General features: G+C 41.6%; 1 protein-coding gene and 1 long non-coding RNA gene across 2 annotated transcripts in view; both read left to right on the top strand.

Moving 5' to 3' along the window:
• syt6a (synaptotagmin VIa) overlaps positions 1 to 19,463 on the top strand; it is a 216,889-nt gene that overhangs the window by 59,364 nt on the left and 138,062 nt on the right. The window lies entirely within an intron of this gene.
• LOC117513093 lies at positions 591 to 15,672 on the top strand. Its single transcript, XR_004561453.1, has 2 exons — positions 591 to 640; positions 15,542 to 15,672. It is a non-coding gene; the product is annotated as an uncharacterized LOC117513093 (long non-coding RNA).

The raw sequence follows: 19,463 nt of genomic DNA on the forward strand, positions 1-19,463 counted from the left end.
TTTTCAAGAAAATCCTCCACTATATCACTTCACCCTGAAGTTGTATAACTGGTGATGCAACAGATAAAAGTTGCACCTCCAACCACAACAGACGTCTGTAACTCCTTCAGAGTTGTTTGGATGTAATAGAATAGAACAGAATGCTTTTTATTGTCATTATACACAAGGTACAACGAAATTAAAAGAGTCTGTAGAAAAAAGTCTGTATAAAAAATCTTAGTGTCTTTCCTCACGAGTCTTCTTCCAGCTTGCCAAGTTAACGCAGCTTTACCATATAGTACTGTACGGCTTGGATTTCTTAGTCACATTCAGTGACTTGGAAATGTTCATGTATCCAATTCCTGACTTGTCTCAACAAAACTGCCTTTAAAAGTGTTGATTTAATCAATAATATTTAGAATAAATTGCCCTTGTGCTAACTTATTTGGAATGTGTTGCAGGTCTAAAACTCAGGAATGGATGCATCTTCTACTATAAACAACAGGTTCATCATCGTGGTTCTTGAAATGGAACATTACCTCCACCTGGTGGACATTTACCATTAATGCAGGTACAATAGAATTTCACCAAGAGCTCTAGTATTAACAGCATTGGCAGCATGGTGGCTTAGTGGTTAGCACTGTTGTCTCACAGCAAGAAGGTTGTGGGATTGATTCCCACCTGTGGCCTTTCTGTGTGGAGTTTGCATGTTCTCCCTGTGTGTGTGTGTGTGTGTGTGTGTGTGTATGGGTTTCCTCCCACATTTAAAAGACATGCAGGTTAGGTGAATTGGAAACTTTATCATTTTCCAAGTCTCCCTTGCAAAAGAGATCTCGCTCACAATGGGACTAACGTGGTTAAATTAAGAAATTTAAAAAATGAACTAATAATAATAATAATAATAATAATTTTTATTTATAAAGCACCTTACATTTGGCAAGCAAATCTCAAGGCGCTACCATAAAAGCACAAAAAACACAGTAAAAAGAAAAAAAATTAAGAAAAAGCTTTTAAGAACAGGCATGTCTTTATGACATGAAATGAAGTTGACCACACAAAACATGGTCACTGCATTTTTTTTTAATTTTTTTTTCCCCATATAATAGCAGCCTTTTCTGATTTGGGGTTGTAATGTGCTGTATGGATTTTGTTTTTGTCTCTGTGGGTGGACAGCTTTAGGATGGAGTGTCACATGACCTACCTAGCAACTCAGCATGATGCTTTGTATTGGCACTGTAATGACCCACAGGCTCTGAGAAAATAATGAATAGTACATCTACCATATTAAAATTTTCATCCACGTATTACGTAGATCTGTGCAGCTGGTCTGCTCTGTGTCAGTCTGACCCCGTCAGATCTCAGAAGCTAAGCAGTGCAGGACCTGGTTAGTACTTGGATGGGAGATCTCTTTGGAACACCAGCGGCTGTGTGTGTTTCTCCAGGTAACACTGGAGTTGAGTCAGGAAGGACATCCAGTGTGAAACTTGTGCCAAACACCAATGTGGATCTGGTACTGTTGTCGTGCGTTACCTGTGCTGCTCCACAGCCTGTCTAGTGTCGGATTCCCTGTTTGGGAATCCGCTAGCTTAGCGTAGCTACTAGCTCTTAGCCGTTTTAGCATGGCGGCTTCTCCTGTCTCTCCCGTACTTTTCTGCTCTGGGTGTGAAATGTTTAGTTATTCCTCGGCCTCTTTTAGCAGTAACGGTACATGTAATAAGTGCAGCTTATTCGTAGCTTTGGAGGCCAGGCTGGGCGAATTGGAGGCTCGGCTCCGCACCGTGGAAAATTCTACAGCTAGCCAGGCCCCTGTAGTCGGTGCGGACCAAGGTAGCTTAGCCGCCGTTAGTTCCCCCCTGGCAGACCCCGTGCAGTCGGGAAGGCAGGCTGACTGGGTGACTGTGAGGAGGAAGCGTAGCCCTAAACAGAAGCCCCGTGTACACCGTCAACCCGTTCACATCTCTAACCGTTTTTCCCCACTCGACGATACACTCGCCGAGGATCAAACTCTGGTTATTGGCGACTCTGTTTTGAGAAATGTGAAGTTAGCGACACCAGCAACCATTGTCAATTGTCTTCCGGGGGCCAGAGCAGGCGACATCGAAGGACATTTGAAATTGCTGGCTAAGGCTAAGCGTAAATTTGGTAAGATTGTAATTCACGTCGGCAGTAATGACACTCGGTTACGCCAATCGGAGGTCACTAAAATTAACATTGAATCGGTGTGTAACTTTGCAAAAACAATGTCGGACTCTGTTGTTTTCTCTGGGCCCCTCCCCAATCAGACCGGGAGTGACATGTTTAGCCGCATGTTCTCCTTGAATTGCTGGCTGTCTGAGTGGTGTCCAAAAAATGAGGTGGGCTTCATTGATAATTGGCAAAGCTTCTGGGGAAAACCTGGTCTTGTTAGGAGAGACGGCATCCATCCCACTTTGGATGGAGCAGCTCTCATTTCTAGAAATCTGGCCAATTTTTTGGGATCCTCCAAACTGTGACTGTCTAGCGTTGGGACCAGGAAGCAGAGCTGTGGTCTTATACACCTCTCTGCAGCTTCTCTCCCCCTGCCATCCCCCTATTACCCCATCCCCGTAGAGACGGTGCCTGCTCCCAGACCACCAATAACTAGCAAAAATCTATTTAAGCATAAAAATTCAAAAAGAAAAAATAATATAGCACCTTCAATTGCACCACAGACTAAAACAGTTAAATGTGGTCTATTAAACATTAGGTCTCTTTCTTCTAAGTCCCTGTTGGTAAATGATATAATAATTGATCAACATATTGATTTATTCTGCCTAACAGAAACCTGGTTACAGCAGGATGAATATGTTAGTTTAAATGAGTCAACACCCCCGAGTCACACTAACTGTCAGAATGCTCGTAGCACGGGCCGGGGCGGAGGATTAGCAGCAATCTTCCATTCCAGCTTATTAATTAATCAAAAACCTAGACAGAGCTTTAATTCATTTGAAAGCTTGTCTCTTAGTCTTGTCCATCCAAATTGGAAGTCCCAAAAACCAGTTTTATTTGTTATTATCTATCGTCCACCTGGTCGTTACTGTGAGTTTCTCTGTGAATTTTCAGACCTTTTGTCTGACTTAGTGCTTAGCTCAGATAAGATAATTATAGTGGGCGATTTTAACATCCACACAGATGCTGAAAATGACAGCCTCAACACTGCATTTAATCTATTATTAGACTCTATCGGCTTTGCTCAAAAAGTAAATGAGTCCACCCACCACTTTAATCATATTTTAGATCTTGTTCTGACTTATGGTATGGAAATAGAAGACTTAACAGTATTCCCTGAAAACTCCCTTTTGTCTGATCATTTTTTAATAACATTTACCCTGATGGACTACCCTGCAGTGGGGAATAAGTTTCATTACACTAGAAGTCTTTCAGAAAGCGCTGTAACTAGGTTTAAGGATATGATTCCTTCTTTATGTTCTCTAATGTCATATACCAACACAGAGCAGAGTAGCTACCTAAACTCTGTAAGTGAGATAGAGTATCTCGTCAATAGTTTTACATCCTCATTGAAGACAACTTTGGATGCTGTAGCTCCTCTGAAAAAGAGAGCTTTAAATCAGAAGTGTCTGACTCCGTGGTATAACTCACAAACTCGTAGCTTAAAGCAGATAACCCGTAAGTTGGAGAGGAAATGGCGTCTCACTAATTTAGAAGATCTTCACTTAGCCTGGAAAAAGAGTTTGTTGCTCTATAAGAAAGCCCTTCATGAAGCTAGGACATCTTTCTACTCATCACTAATTGAAGAAAATAAGAACAACCCCAGGTTTCTTTTCAGCACTGTAGCCAGGCTGACAAAGAGTCAGAGCTCTATTGAGCTGAGTATTCCATTAACTTTAACTAGTAATGACTTCATGACTTTCTTTGCTAACAAAATTTTGACTATTAGAGAAAAAATTACTCATAACCATCCCAAAGATGTATCGTTATCTTTGGCTGCTTTCAGTGATGCCGGTATTTGGTTAGACTCTTTCTCTCCGATTGTTCTGTCTGAGTTATTTTCATTAGTTACTTCATCCAAACCATCAACATGCTTATTAGACCCCATTCCTGCCAGGCTGCTCAAGGAAGTCCTACCATTATTTAATGCTTCAATCTTAAATATGATCAATCTATCTTTGTTAGTTGGTTATGTACCACAGGCCTTTAAGGTGGCAGTAATTAAACCATTACTTAAAAAGCCATCACTTGACCCAGCTATCTTAGCTAATTATAGGCCAATCTCCAACCTTCCTTTTCTCTCAAAGATTCTTGAGAGGGTAGTTGTAAAACAGCTAACTGATCACCTGCAGAGGAATGGTCTATTTGAAGAGTTTCAGTCAGGTTTTAGAATTCATCAAGGTTCATGAAGGTTACAAATGATCTTCTTATGGCTTCGGACAGTGGACTTATCTCTGTGCTTGTTCTGTTAGACCTCAGTGCTGCTTTTGATACTGTTGACCATAAAATTTTATTACAGAGATTAGAGCATGTCATAGGTATTAAAGGCATTGCGCTGCGGTGGTTTGAATCATATTTGTCTAATAGATTACAGTTTGTTCATGTAAATGGGGAATCTTCTTCACAGACTAAAGTTAATTATGGAGTTCCACAAGGTTCTGTGCTAGGACCAATTTTATTCACTTTATACATGCTTCCCTTGGGCAGTATTATTAGACGGTATTGCTTAAATTTTCATTGTTACGCAGATGATACCCAGCTTTATCTATCCATGAAGCCAGAGGATACGCACCAATTAGCTAAACTGCAGGATTGTCTTACAGACATAAAGACATGGATGACCTCTAATTTCCTGCTTTTAAACTCAGATAAAACTGAAGTTATTGTACTTGGCCCCACAAATCTTAGAAGCATGGTGTCTAACCAGATCGTTACTCTGGATGGCATTTCCCTGATCTCTAGTAATACTGTGAGAAATCTTGGAGTTATTTTTGATCAGGATATGTCATTCAAAGCGCATATTAAACAAATATGTAGGACTGCCTTTTTGCATTTACGCAATATCTCTAAAATCAGAAAGGTCTTGTCTCAGAGTGATGCTGAAAAACTAATTCATGCATTTGTTTCCTCTAGGCTGGACTATTGTAATTCATTATTATCAGGTTGTCCTAAAAGTTCCCTAAAAAGCCTTCAGTTGGTTCAGAATGCTGCAGCTAGAGTACTGACGGGGACTAGCAGGAGAGAGCATATCTCACCCGTGTTGGCCTCCCTTCATTGGCTTCCTGTTAATGCTAGAATAGAATTTAAAATTCTTCTTCTTACTTATAAGGTTTTGAATAATCAGGTCCCATCTTATCTTAGGGACCTCATAGTACCATATTACCCCATTAGAGCGCTTCGCTCTCAGACTGCGGGCTTACTTGTAGTTCCTAGGGTTTGTAAGAGTAGAATGGGAGGCAGAGCCTTCAGCTTTCAGGCTCCTCTCCTGTGGAACCAGCTCCCAATTCAGATCAGGGAGACAGATACCCTCTCTACTTTTAAGATTAGGCTTAAAACTTTCCTTTTCGCTAAGGCTTATAGTTAGGGCTGGATCGGGTGACCCTGGACCATCCCTTGGTTATGTTGCTTTAGACGTAGACTGTGTTTCATAATTATTGTATGGCCTTGCCTTGCAATGTGGAGCGCCTTGGGGCAACTGTTTGTTGTGATTTGGCGCTATACAAGAAAAAAGTTGATTGATTGATTGAGTTGATGGTTGTATGAACGAAAAAAAAAAAACGGGAGCCGCTGAAAGGACAACAACATTAGTGAGAGCTGGAGGCTTACGGTGGCTGATAGATGACACACTTCACAATTAAATCAACAACAGCAAAAGCAGAAAATAATTACAAATGAAAAAAACCCCATCTGCATAAATTTAACAAGTAGTTGCACCAAAAACATCTTGCAAATTTCAAATGAATAATATATATATATATATATATATATATATATATATATATATAAACATACAAATTTTAATGTTTTTTTTTTCAGTGCACTAAAGAGTGCACGTCAGTTCAGGTCATCTGGACTTTCTTTTCTTAGTAGTTCCCTTGTGTTGTGAAACTTTGCAAAGTGTGTGTGTGTGTTTGTGTGTGTGTGTGTGCGTGTGTGTGTGTGTGTGTGTGTGTGTGTGTGTGTGTGTGTGTGTGAATCTGCAGCAGACACATGATCAATTTGTTGCAAGAGAGCTTTAAATCAGAAGTGTCTGACTCCGTGGTATAACTCACAAACTCGTAGCTTAAAGCAGATAACCCGTAAGTTGGAGAGGAAGTGGCGTCTCACTAATTTAGAAGATCTTCACTTAGCCTGGAAAAAGAGTTTGTTGCTCTATAAGAAAGCCCTTCGTGAAGCTAGGACATCTTTCTACTCATCACTAATTGAAGAAAATAAGAACAACCCCAGGTTTCTTTTCAGCACTGTAGCCAGGCTGACAAAGAGTCAGAGCTCTATTGAGCTGAGTATTCCATTAACTTTAACTAGTAATGACTTCATGACTTTCTTTGCTAACAAAATTTTGACTATTAGAGAAAAAATTACTCATAACCATCCCAAAGACGTATCGTTATCTTTGGCTGCTTTCAGTGATGCCGGTATTTGGTTAGACTCTTTCTCTCCGATTGTTCTGTCTGAGTTATTTTCATTAGTTACTTCATCCAAACCATCAACATGTTTATTAGACCCCATTCCTGCCAGGCTGCTCAAGGAAGTCCTACCATTATTTAATGCTTCAATCTTAAATATGATCAATCTATCTTTGTTAGTTGGTTATGTACCACAGGCCTTTAAGGTGGCAGTAATTAAACCATTACTTAAAAAGCCATCACTTGACCCAGCTATCTTAGCTAATTATAGGCCAATCTCCAACCTTCCTTTTCTCTCAAAGATTCTTGAGAGGGTAGTTGTAAAACAGCTAACTGATCACCTGCAGAGGAATGGTCTATTTGAAGAGTTTCAGTCAGGTTTTAGAATTCATCATAGTACAGAAACAGCATTAGTGAAGGTTACAAATGATCTTCTTATGGCTTCGGACAGTGGACTTATCTCTGTGCTTGTTCTGTTGGACCTCAGTGCTGCTTTTGATACTGTTGACCATAAAATTTTATTACAGAGATTAGAGCATGCCATAGGTATTAAAGGCATTGCGCTGCGGTGGTTTGAATCATATTTGTCTAATAGATTACAGTTTGTTCATGTAAATGGGGAATCTTCTTCACAGACTAAAGTTAATTATGGAGTTCCACAAGGTTCTGTGCTAGGACCAATTTTATTCACTTTATACATGCTTCCCTTGGGCAGTATTATTAGACGGTATTGCTTAAATTTTCATTGTTACGCAGATGATACCCAGCTTTATCTATCCATGAAGCCAGAGGATACACACCAATTAGCTAAACTGCAGGATTGTCTTACAGACATAAAGACATGGATGACCTCTAATTTCCTGCTTTTAAACTCAGATAAAACTGAAGTTATTGTACTTGGCCCCACAAATCTTAGAAGCATGGTGTCTAACCAGATCGTTACTCTGGATGGCATTTCCCTGATCTCTGGTAATACTGTGAGAAATCTTGGAGTTATTTTTGATCAGGATATGTCATTCAAAGCGCATATTAAACAAATATGTAGGACTGCCTTTTTGCATTTACGCAATATCTCTAAAATCAGAAAGGTCTTGTCTCAGAGTGATGCTGAAAAACTAATTCATGCATTTATTTCCTCTAGGCTGGACTATTGTAATTCATTATTATCAGGTTGTCCTAAAAGTTCCCTAAAAAGCCTTCAGTTGGTTCAGAATGCTGCAGCTAGAGTACTGACGGGGACTAGCAGGAGAGAGCATATCTCACCCGTGTTGGCCTCCCTTCATTGGCTTCCTGTTAATGCTAGAATAGAATTTCAAATTCTTCTTCTTACTTATAAGGTTTTGAATAATCAGGTCCCATCTTATCTTAGGGACCTCGTAGTACCATATTACCCCATTAGAGCGCTTCGCTCTCAGACTGCGGGCTTACTTGTAGTTGCTAGGGTTTGTAAGAGTAGAATGGGAGGCAGAGCCTTCAGCTTTCAGGCTCCTCTCCTGTGGAACCAGCTCCCAATTCAGATCAGGGAGACAGATACCCTCTCTACTTTTAAGATTAGGCTTAAAACTTTCCTTTTCGCTAAGGCTTATAGTTAGGGCTGGATCGGGTGACCCTGGACCATCCCTTGGTTATGTTGCTTTAGACGTAGACTGTGGGGGGGTTCCCATGATGCACTGTTTCTTTCTCTTTTTGCTCCGTATGCATCACTCTGCATTTAATCATTAGTGATCGATCTCTTTTTCCTGGTTCTTTCCCTCAGCCCCAACCAGTCTCAGCAGAAGACTGCCCCTCCCTGAGCCTGGTTCTGCTGGAGGTTTCTTCCTGTTAAAAGGGAGTTTTTCCTTCCCACTGTGGCCAAGTGCTTGCTCATAGGGGGTCGTTTTGACCGTTGGGGTTTTTCATAATTATTGTATGGCCTTGCCTTGCAATGTGGAGCGCCTTGGGGCAACTGTTTGTTGTGATTTGGCGCTATATAAGAAACAAGTTGATTGATTGATTGATTGATGTGCTGTAAGTTCTGTTTGTATTCTGTGTGTCTGCAGGTGTTTCTCAATGTGCAAATTGTTTTTGACACAACTACCTGGAGTTGAACAGGTGTTTTGTTTTTCTACATCTGAATGCTTTCTGCATTTTCTAGTGTCTAGTCTAGTGTTCTAGACATTTTGTCACCTCTATCGGCCTCTAAAAGAGCAACATTAAATGCAAATAATGAGCATTCATGTGTTCATCACTTGCACTGATGCTCTGTCGTGAAGCCTGTGTTACTGATAGAGGGAAAAATGGTTCCTTAAATTTCAAATAAAACAGCACAGACTCATTTTATTAGTATTTAAAACAGTCCATTATACAGTATTTTTTGTTTAAGGCTGGAACCTTTATTCACTAAATGCTGTTTGTATGAACATATGGTGCCTTATATCCGTTCAGACTATATCATTCCCATTTCCTGGAATCTTTGCTGCTTCCCTCTATATTTTATGTTTTCACTTACACTGCCATTAACAGTCCCCTGAGGACACATGGCCCAGAAGATGTACAATCAGTGAGATAGTGAATGGACAAATTGAATAACAACCTCCTGAAAAAAGACCAGGAGGCATACAGAAGTGTGTCTGTGCACACGTCTGTTACTTTGTGAATATGCATGGACTCACACACGAACCTGAGGCCTTTGTATATCAAGATCATCATGTTTCATTAAACATCAGAATTTGAATGTATTTGCCCTCCCTCCTTATGTGGAGTGGAAAGGATGGAGGGGGAGTCTGATGTTTTTGTTGTGACATTTCGTCCGCTGATTGTATTAGCGCTCTCTGCAACGCAGCCGGCATCTGGCAGCATGAGGTGATGTTACCTACGCTGACGGTTATTGATGAAATTACCTTACAGCTTTCGCAGCAACAGAAAATTGCTCCAAAAGTGGGAAATGTGAAAAATGCACATATCCATGTAGCATTTTTATGATACAGACACAAGGAAGTGGTGCAGGAGATGACAGAATACAGAGCAGAGTCCTTGCTGGGACCTCTAAAATTTGCAGGGAAAAAGACAAAAAACATCCCTTTGCAGCATGCAGCGATGTCGTCTTACTTTACTGTTGTTTTATGTGCATCCAAACAAGTACTTACTGTACTGTACCACCACTCATGAATAATTATTTTCCATTATTCATCAGAGCATTCATCTACATAGTTCTTGTGTTTTGCTCAACGCGGTGATAAATCTAAAGCTATAACTCGTCTTCGGCAGCAAAATTACTTGGCATTCATTAACTGTGTGACAAAGATATGAGATGCATGGAAAATGATTACAGGCTCTGTTTTGGGAAAAGTAAAGACAGTATTTTGTGATTGCAACATCACATTAAGAGCCAAATGAGTTCAAAATTGGAAAGCATTTTGTTGAAGTGTCTGCAGGATTTGGAACAAGTTTAATGTTACAGTGTGTAGGATTTAAGAGGGTTTATTCACAGAAATAGAACATAGCAGTCAGCAGCCTGTACCAATGAATCAGTGAGTTTTCATAAACGTAGAATGAGCTGTTCATATGCATATGGGAGCAGGCCCCCCCTCATGGAGGCCGCCAAGTTGCACTGCCATGTTGGTACAGTAGCCCAAAATGGGGAGGGGCCACTGGTCCTACCCTCTTGATAGTATTTGATGGCGTATATGACAACCCCAAACTGATTTTAAAGTTCACAAATAAATGTAATACTTTCAAATAGCTAACAAACCAGATCCAGTTTTGTTCATCACCACCAGATAACATTAAATCTGACACCAGTGGTGTCAAAAGTACACACATTTGTTACTTAGTAGAAGTATAGATACTGCAGTTTAAAAACACTCTGGTAATAGTTGAAGTATCAACTTGACCTCTTTACTCAAGTAAAAGTGAAAAAGTATGTGCTCCAAAACTTACTTAAAGTATAAAAGTATAAAGTAACCTTAAATATATATATATATATATATATATATATATATATATATATATATATATATATATATATATATATATATGAATTGAAAGCTTAATTTAAAAACTGATTCGTTCTACATGTGGCCCAAGACCCAAAACCCAAAATTACCCCCCAACACCACCTGCACGGAAATGTTTCAATTCTAGAAGCTCTGAAATGTAATCTGGGACTATTCCAGACAATAAACTGCAGTGAGTGCAGCATCCATTTAGTGAAGGAAAAAAAAAAAACTTTCCTTATTCAGATTCATTCCAGTAGTATTCTGCTCTTACTAGGATGCAGCAGTTTTCCAGTTTGTCAGATAGTTCTGGAGGAAATAACTGAAGAAATTAACACATTGAAAATATGGTTTGACTGAAACAAACTGTCATTAAATAAGACAGGGATGAAGTGGAGGAGTAAGAGTCACTCGGTGTTCACAGGAAACATTTATGTATGTATTTATTTATGTATGTTCATTGTTAGTTGCTTTTATATTTTCTGTTGTGTTTCTATTCAGGTTCTTTTTGTCTCTTTCTCTAAAATTGTATATAATAATCATTAGATTATTAATATATAAACAAAAATAAATTTAAGAAATATTACAATTTGAAAACAAATGCACCCGAATGTGACGAGAGCTGCAAATGCTTAATGCTAAGTTTTAACATTGAAAATGCCATAGACATGCTAACGCGTTAGCATCGCTCCCGTTTTAAAGTTATAAAATACATCTATCAACTGTTTCAGAAGACCATAACAGGTCGGTTTAACATAGAAAAGGTAAATAATACTCACGAAGTATGCTCTTTAGGGTTTTAGCGGGGGAAAATTAAGCGAAAGAAAGAAAGAATAAACGAAGCAATCGGTCGAAGCATTGCTTCAATCTGCAAACCACTGCTTCCATTGGTTCACGGTTCAAAGCAAAGCCGCGCTGCAGAAAAGTTGATCACAGGCGCACATGACGTGAAATATATATATATACGAGGTCTGTCCATAAAGTATAGGTCCTTTTTATTTTTTTCAAAAACTATATGGATTTCATTCATATTTTTTTACGTCAGACATGCTTGAACCCTCGTGCGCATGCGTGAGTTTTTCCACGCCTGTCGGTGACGTCATTCGCCTGTGAGCACTCCTTGTGGGAGGAGTCGTCCCGCCCCCTCATCGGAATTCCTTTGTCTGAGAAGTTGCTGAGAGACTGGTGCTTTGTTTGATCAAAATTTTTTCTAAACCTGTGAGACACATCGAAGTGGACACGGTTCGAAAAATTAAGCTGGTTTTCAGTGAAAATTTTAACGGTTGATGAGAGATTTTGAGGTGATACTGTCGCTTTAAGGACTTCCCACGGTGCGAGACGTCGCTCAGCGCTCTCAGCCGCCGTCGTCAGCCTGTTTCAAGCTGAAAACCTCCACATTTCAGGCTCTATTGATCCAGGACGTCGTGAGAGAACAGAGAAGTTTCAGAAGAAGTCGGTTTCAGCATTTTATCCGGATATTCCACTGTTAAAGGAGATTTTTTAATGAAAGACCCATCCGCACGTCGGGACGCAGCCGGCGCGGTGCGGCGGCACAGGAAAAACACCTCCGTGTTGATAACCATTTGTAAAATCCAGGCGGCTTTTGATGGCTTTCAGTGGAGTGAGTATATGAGAAATTGTTTAACAGCTGGACATGTTCCAACTTGTCCTTAAGGCTTCCAACGGAGGTGTTTTTCCTGTGGCGGAGCGTCGCAGCAGCTGCGAGCCGACACTGCAACGGAAAAACTCACACATGCGCACGAGGGTTCAAGCATGTCTGACGTAAAAACATGAATGAAATCCATATAGTTTTTGAAAAAAATAAAAGGACCTATACTTTATTGACAGACCTCGTATATATATATATATATATATATATATATATATAAACATTAAACTGAAGCCAAGAGTAACGAGGCTGTTTGTTTTAAAAATGTAAGGAATAGAAAGTACAGATACTTGTGTGAAAATGTAATGAGTAGAAGTCAGAAGTAGGCAGAAAAATAAGTAATTGAGTAAAGTATAAATACCTAAAAAGTGTACTTAAGTACAGTAACGAAGTATTTGTAGTTCGTTACTTGACACCTCTGTCTGACACAGTGTAGCTTTAAGAGAATGTTTACACCAGCTGTCTTTACATGGAGTCTGGAAAAGGCCTGTGAGCTGCTTTTCTTTTGTTTTGTTCATATCATAATGTTTCATTAAATACGGCCTGACTGATAACTTTCAGTGAGCACATGAAACCTGTAAAGATGTGGCCTTATATGTCGGATGTCTCTTATCCTCAGATGTATTGGATGTCTCATTTCCCCGGGTGTATTTCCGAGTGTTCCAGTAAGGTAATAGATCAAATTCAGGACAGCTGTATTGGTTTTTTTTTTAATGCCCATCTATAAATAGGCCCAAGATTGGTGATATAAAAATTACCTCCACCCGTGAGTGTGTAATTTAGTGGAAAAAGCTTTAAAATTTGGTACACTTACTGCAAACAGTCCTGTTGTTTTTTATTTTTGCTATTTTTTTTCAAACCAAGTTTCACTCTAGCACCACCAATAGGTCAAATTTGGAGGTATGTTTGTAATGATATGTGCTAACAAAGATATTACCTGTAGGTGGCAGTGTAACCTCAGCAGACCACTAAGAGAACCAGGGAATACCTGGGAAGGGTACACAGTTCAACATGCACAGTTCCTGAATAAACAGTAATTTCTTGTCCATGTGGTTATATCAGATATTGATGAATAACTGCTCATAATGCTCTGCTGCCTGAGGGATCGGAGATCACAAGTTTTACCTTAGCCTTGAGATCTTGTCCTCTATGTACTGAAATTCCTCCAGATTTCTTTATTATTATATACTGTAGAGGAAGAATTATGCAAATCCCATCCAATCTTTCTTTGAGGAACATTGTTTTAAGCCTTTCAATCATTTTCACATGCATTTGTTGACAGACTAGAGTTTGTCAATGTTTGTCAATGAATGCGTCAGCCTTGCGTGAATACTACGTTTGTGTCAGATCATGATTACAATCACCTGTTGACATTGCTTGATTGAAATCACATATTTACCATGAATAACATATTTATTTATTATAATAGCCCTAAATTGCTCATGTAGCAATTCTTTTTGGAACGTTTTACCCCAAAATTTAGCTTTGAATTTATAGAAGTGAACAAAGCAGTTGAATGCCATGTTACAAATTATGAACTGAGATGCACAAGTGTGCAAATTAGTGCTTTAACTTGGCTGTGATTGCCAAACAACATGAGGTAAAATTAATTCAGGGCGGCACAGTAGCTTAGTGGTTAGCACTGGTGCCTCACAGCATGAAGGTCATGGGATTGATTCCCGGCCTTTCTGTGTGAAGTTTGCATGTTCTCCCATGTCTGCGTGGGTTTCCTCTGGGCACTCCGGTTTCCTCCCACAATCAAATTGTGGCAGTCAGTAGCAGTTACTTTTTTAGACCAAGCAGAGGGAAAAAAATATGGAATCACTCAATTCTGAGGAATAAATTATGGAATCACCCTGTAAACTTTCATCCCCAAAACTAACACCTGCATCAAATCAGATTTGCTCATTAGTCTGCATCTAAAAAGGAGTGATCACACCTTGGAGAGCTGTTGCACCAAGTAGACTGACATGAATCATGGCTCCAACACGAGAGATATCAATTGAAACAAAGGAGAGGATTATCAAACTCTTAAAAGAGAGTAAATCATCATGCAATGTTGTAAAAGATGTTGGTTGTTCACAGTCAGCTGTGTCTAAACTCTGGACCAAATACAAACAACATGGGAAGGTTGTTAAAGGCAAACATACTGGTAGACCAAGGAAGACATCAAAGCGTCAAGACAGAAAACTTAAAGCAATATGTCTCAAAAATCGAAAAATGTACAACAAAACAAATGAGGAACAAATGGGAGGAAACTGGAGTCAACGTCTGTGACCGAACTGTAAGAAACCGCCTAAAGGAAATGGGATTTACATACAGAAAAGCTAAACGAAAGCCATCATTAACACCTAAACAGAAAAAAACAAGGTTACAATGGGCTAAGGAAAAGCAATCGTGGACTGTGGATGACTGGATGAAAGTCATATTCAGTGATGAATCTCGAATCTGCATTGGGCAAGGTGATGATGCTGGAACTTTTGTTTGGTGCCGTTCCAATGAGATTTATAAAGATGACTGCCTGAAGAGAACATGTAAATTTCCACAGTCATTGATGATATGGGGCTGCATGTCAGGTAAAGGCACTGGGGAGATGGCTGTCATTACATCATCAATAAATGCACAAGTTTACATTGATATTTTGGACACTTTTCTTATCCCATCAATTGAAAGGATGTTTGGGGATGATGAAATCATTTTTCAAGATGATAATGCATCTTGCCATAGAGCGAAAACTGTGAAAACATTCCTTGCAAAAAGACACATAGGGTCAGTGTTATGGCATAGGGTCAATGTCATGGCCTGCAAACAGTCCGGATCTTAATCCAATTGAAAATCTTTGGTGGAAGTTGAAGAAAATGGTCCATGACAAGGCTCCAACCTGCAAAGCTGATCTGGCAACAGCAATCAGAGAAAGTTGGAGCCAGATTGATGAAGAGTACTGTTTGTCACTCATTAAGTCCATGCCTCAGAGACTGCAAGCTGTTAGAAAAGCCAGAGGTGGTGCAACAAAATACTAGTGATGTGTTGGAGCGTTCTTTTGTTTTTCATGATTCCATCATTTTTTCCTCAGAATTGAGTGATTCCATATTTTTTTCCCTCTGCTTGGTCTAAAAAAGTAACCGTTACTGACTGCCACAATTTTTTTTCCTGATTTCTTATAGTGTTTCTTAAAGCCAGAAAGCTGCCATTTGAAATGACTTTAGTTTTGTGTCATGTCTGTGATCTGCTTTTTTTCTACAAAATTAAACAACTGAATGAACATCCTCCGAGGCCGGTGATTCCATCATTTTTGCCAGGGGTTGTATGTATATATGTGTGGGAAGGTCATGGGCTCAATTCCCACTTGTGGTCTTTCTGTATTGCGTTTGCATGATCTACCTGTGTTTGCCTGGGTTTCCTCCGGGTGCTCCAGTTTCCTCCCACATCCAAAGACATGCGGATTAGGTGGACTGGAGTCTTTAAATTGTCTGTAGGTGTGCGAGTGGGTGTGACTGTGTTTGTTTGTCTGTTTGTGACCCCGTGACAGACTGGCGTCCTGTCCTGGGTGTACCCCGCCTCGCGTTCTATGACTGTTGGGATAGGCTCCAGTCCCCCGCCACCCTTAATTGGACTAAGCGGTTGAAGATGAGTGTATGTGTGTGAGTCTATATGTGCGATGACAATAAAGGCTCTATTCTATTCTAAAAATGTTGTTTATTATTGTAACAAACTTTCTGATGTCTTTGCTTTATCTTTATTTCCTTTATTTACTGTGAGGCTGCACAGGGTTAATTTTGGCACTGTTGTGTTGCCGTACACAGGAGGTGAGGAGCGACGGGCTCCCGCTTGTGTGTATGTGCGTGCTGACAGGAACACGCAATGAAGGAGCCACGCTGTTGCTGAGCTTTAACGGTCCACAGTCGTCCCGTCTCCTTTTTAATATTTCATGCCTGCCAAGAACCCTCAATGCAGACGGCTACATTGGTGGCAGCGGTGGTCGCTTGTGTAGGTTGTCGCATGTTTGGCGTTTGTGCTGAACGATTATTTTGAGTTGTGACCGTGTTAGCTTAACTTTTTCAGTTTAGCTAGCCTGCTAACGAGTGCGGTGCTTTGGCGACATGTGGCATGGGGACGAGGACCCGTTGAAGCCTTACACGGCGTGGACCACCAGGAACTCACTTGGTGGAGAAGTTAGAGTCGACCTGCCTGCTCCTTTTATTGGTGATGGGAGCCAGAGGTTTTGCAGCTGGGTGCAGCAGCTGGAGGTTTCCGTCAGTGCGACATCTGTCGGCAGTGACTGCAATAATGAACTGGCACGCATTCTGCCTACTTGCCTCAGTAAGTCAGCCTTTCTGCTGTGGGACAGTTTTCCTGATGTGGTGAAGAGAGATTATTCTGCTGTTAAAGATAAACTCGGGGCGGCATTTGGGCAGAGACAGTTCATGGACCGCTTCAGGGACAGCCTTTCTGCTCATGTGCGTGCTCCGGGAGAGAGCTTGGAGATGTATGCAGCTGACGTGAGCCGGCTGGTGGTGGAGGCATTCCTGGACTACGGCAGCAATGCACAGCCAGAGGAGAAGTTTTGACATTTCCTGGCCAGCCTAGATCCAGCGTTGAAAGCTAAGTGCCTCGAACAGGACGCGACAGATGTTGATGAGGCCCTGGCTGTGGCTGAGCGCTGTGAGAACACCAAAGAGGCCCTTCAGAGAGACAGTGTGAGGTCATTCACAGGTGTTTACCTGGGTCAGAGTGCAGCTGTCCAGTCTGTGTCTGTTACAGATGGCCTTCAGAGGTCCATGGACAAATTAAATGAGGACATGTGTGCAATGAGAATGGAGATGAGGGAGTTGTATGGGGAGAACCAGATGCTGAGAGCCAGAGATGCTGACAGGAGGGATCGTGGCCTTCGCTCTACATCTAGGGGGCGCTGTGGCTGTGCTTGCGGGGAGTACGAATGTCAATCCAGAAGGTCTGATGACAGACACTCGGGACGCTCTCCCAGCCGCCCACCTCATGTCTATCCATGTGATAGAGGCTTCTCTCCAGCAGCCAAGCAGTCCTGGGGAAGGAGTCCCAGTCCTGGTTGGAGGTCTCGCAGCGAGGAGGAGCCAAGGAGACGCGGTGTGCGTTTCTTTCCACGACAGTTGTGTTGGACTGTGCGGCCGACAGCATCTGAGGAGGACCAAATTCAGGTGGTGCCTGAGCTCCTGCGACAGTTACATAGGGAGCCTACCGCGGCGCTCTTCTCAGCGGAGTGAGTGTAGGAGACGGCCAGACAGTCCTACTATTGGCCCTTCATGTTAAGAGACATTAAACACTGGTGCGAGCAGTTTGGGGGCTACCAGACCCGCTGGTGCCCTGTTCCCAGACTGAGAGCACCTATGGGGGGGGGTCTCAGGCGGCCCGTCCACTACAGATTGTGGCAGCGGACATTTTGGAGTTGTCTTTGACCTCCAGGGGAAACAGATACGTTCTAGTTGTGGAGGATTACTTCTCCAAATTTGCTCATCTGTATGCCCTGCCAAATCAGACAGCGCAGACAGTGGCTCACTGCATGTTTGAGGATTATGTGTTGGTGCATGGGGTCCCTGAAGTTTTTCACAGTGATCAGGGTTGCCAGTTTGAGGGAGAGGTGATTCAGAGCCTGTCTCAGCGATTGGGCATGAATAAAACATGCACCACCGCATATAACCCCAAGTCTAATGGCATGGTGGCTTTTGCCTACAACACCTGTAAGCATTCCAGTACCAGTTCACCCCCTACTTCCTCATGCATGGGCATGAAGTATGGGTTCCAGCTGACGTGCATGTGCCAGCGGGTATTCAAGACCACTGGGGCGTGGCGGAGTGGTTGAAGTCCGCATTCAGCATGGCTAGAATCAATTTGGCAGAATCTCATGATCAACAGAAACTGTACTATGACGACAGTTGCTGTCACTGCGTCTATGACGTGGGTGCACTGGTGTGACTGATAATGCCACTGAAAATGGCGCCAAGTTGGTGCCGCACTGTAGAGGCCCCTATCAGATCGCTCAGGTGTTGGCTTCAGGTGGGGAAGATGCCCTGACATACTGCATTGTAACCCTCTGGACTCTATGGAATGAGCCCAGGTTGTTCACCATGACAGACTCAAGCCGTACACTCTGCTGTTACCGACGCGTACGCCTCCTGCTGCTCCTCTTTCCTGCAGTCCCATCTGGCCAGCTGCCCGGGCTCCTGGGGTGAAGGGTCAGCCTCAGGCTGTGAGAGGAGATTATGAACTCTGGGGGGATTCGAGAGCATCGGTGCCCACTCAATCTCATGGGGGGAGAGTGGTGTGACCTCCGGTGCACCTCAAAGACTTTATTAGGTTTTGAGTCCGGTGCAGTGTGTTTGTTATGATTTTACAGTGTTTGATTGATGCTAATTAGATCTGGGTATTCGGGAGTCTGTTATGCTGTTTTCTGTTGTTTTGTTATGATATATGTGCTTTATTTACTGTGGCACCAGAAACGAGGATGTTTCATTTTGAGGGGGGCACGTGTGTAACAGACTTTCAGATGTCTTTGCTTTATCTTTATTTATTTGCTTTATTTACTGTGAGTCTGCACAGGGTTAATTTTGGCACTGTTGTGTTGCCATAGACAGGAAGGGGTGAAGTGTGTCGTCTCCTCTGTAAATCCGAGCCGCTGCTTTCAAAGAAAAACTCAGAAGCTTCGTTATTGAACAGAACTGTCATTCGTTTCCCTCCTTCTGTCTGGGATGTTTCTGTTTTGCACTTAACTACATCAGAGGAATTCCGAGAATTGCAGAGTGAGACGTTTTCCAGAAATGCACCTGTTACCTCGCTTCGGGAGAGGAATAAAAAACATCAGAAACCACTAATTATGAGCACATGTGTGCAGGGAGACTTACAATCATGAGTACTTTGATGTTGTGTTGCTAACTGGGACATTAAAAAGAATGCAACATGTCCTTTAAACAGTAAAGTTAACTTGGAATAGTTTCAGTTGTGTAGTCATGATGCAACAGTATCTGTTGAACAAGATGCTCCCGCAGGTGAACTGTTTAGGGAGCGAGCTTCATTTACAAGGTATCAGTAATGGCCTGCAGGTCACTTTTGGAGATCTTTGAATGTAAATACGTTTCACAGATGGTAATTCATCCCCTGGTATGCAATGACGCCCACTTTGGCAATCTAATCCCCAGCCAAGCATGTAATTAAGAACAATCAATCAATCAATCAACTTTTTTCTTGTATAGCGCCAAATCACAACAAACAGTTGCC

Source organism: Thalassophryne amazonica, chromosome 6 (genome assembly GCF_902500255.1).
Source record: "Thalassophryne amazonica chromosome 6, fThaAma1.1, whole genome shotgun sequence".
Lineage (NCBI taxonomy): Eukaryota > Metazoa > Chordata > Actinopteri > Batrachoidiformes > Batrachoididae > Thalassophryne > Thalassophryne amazonica.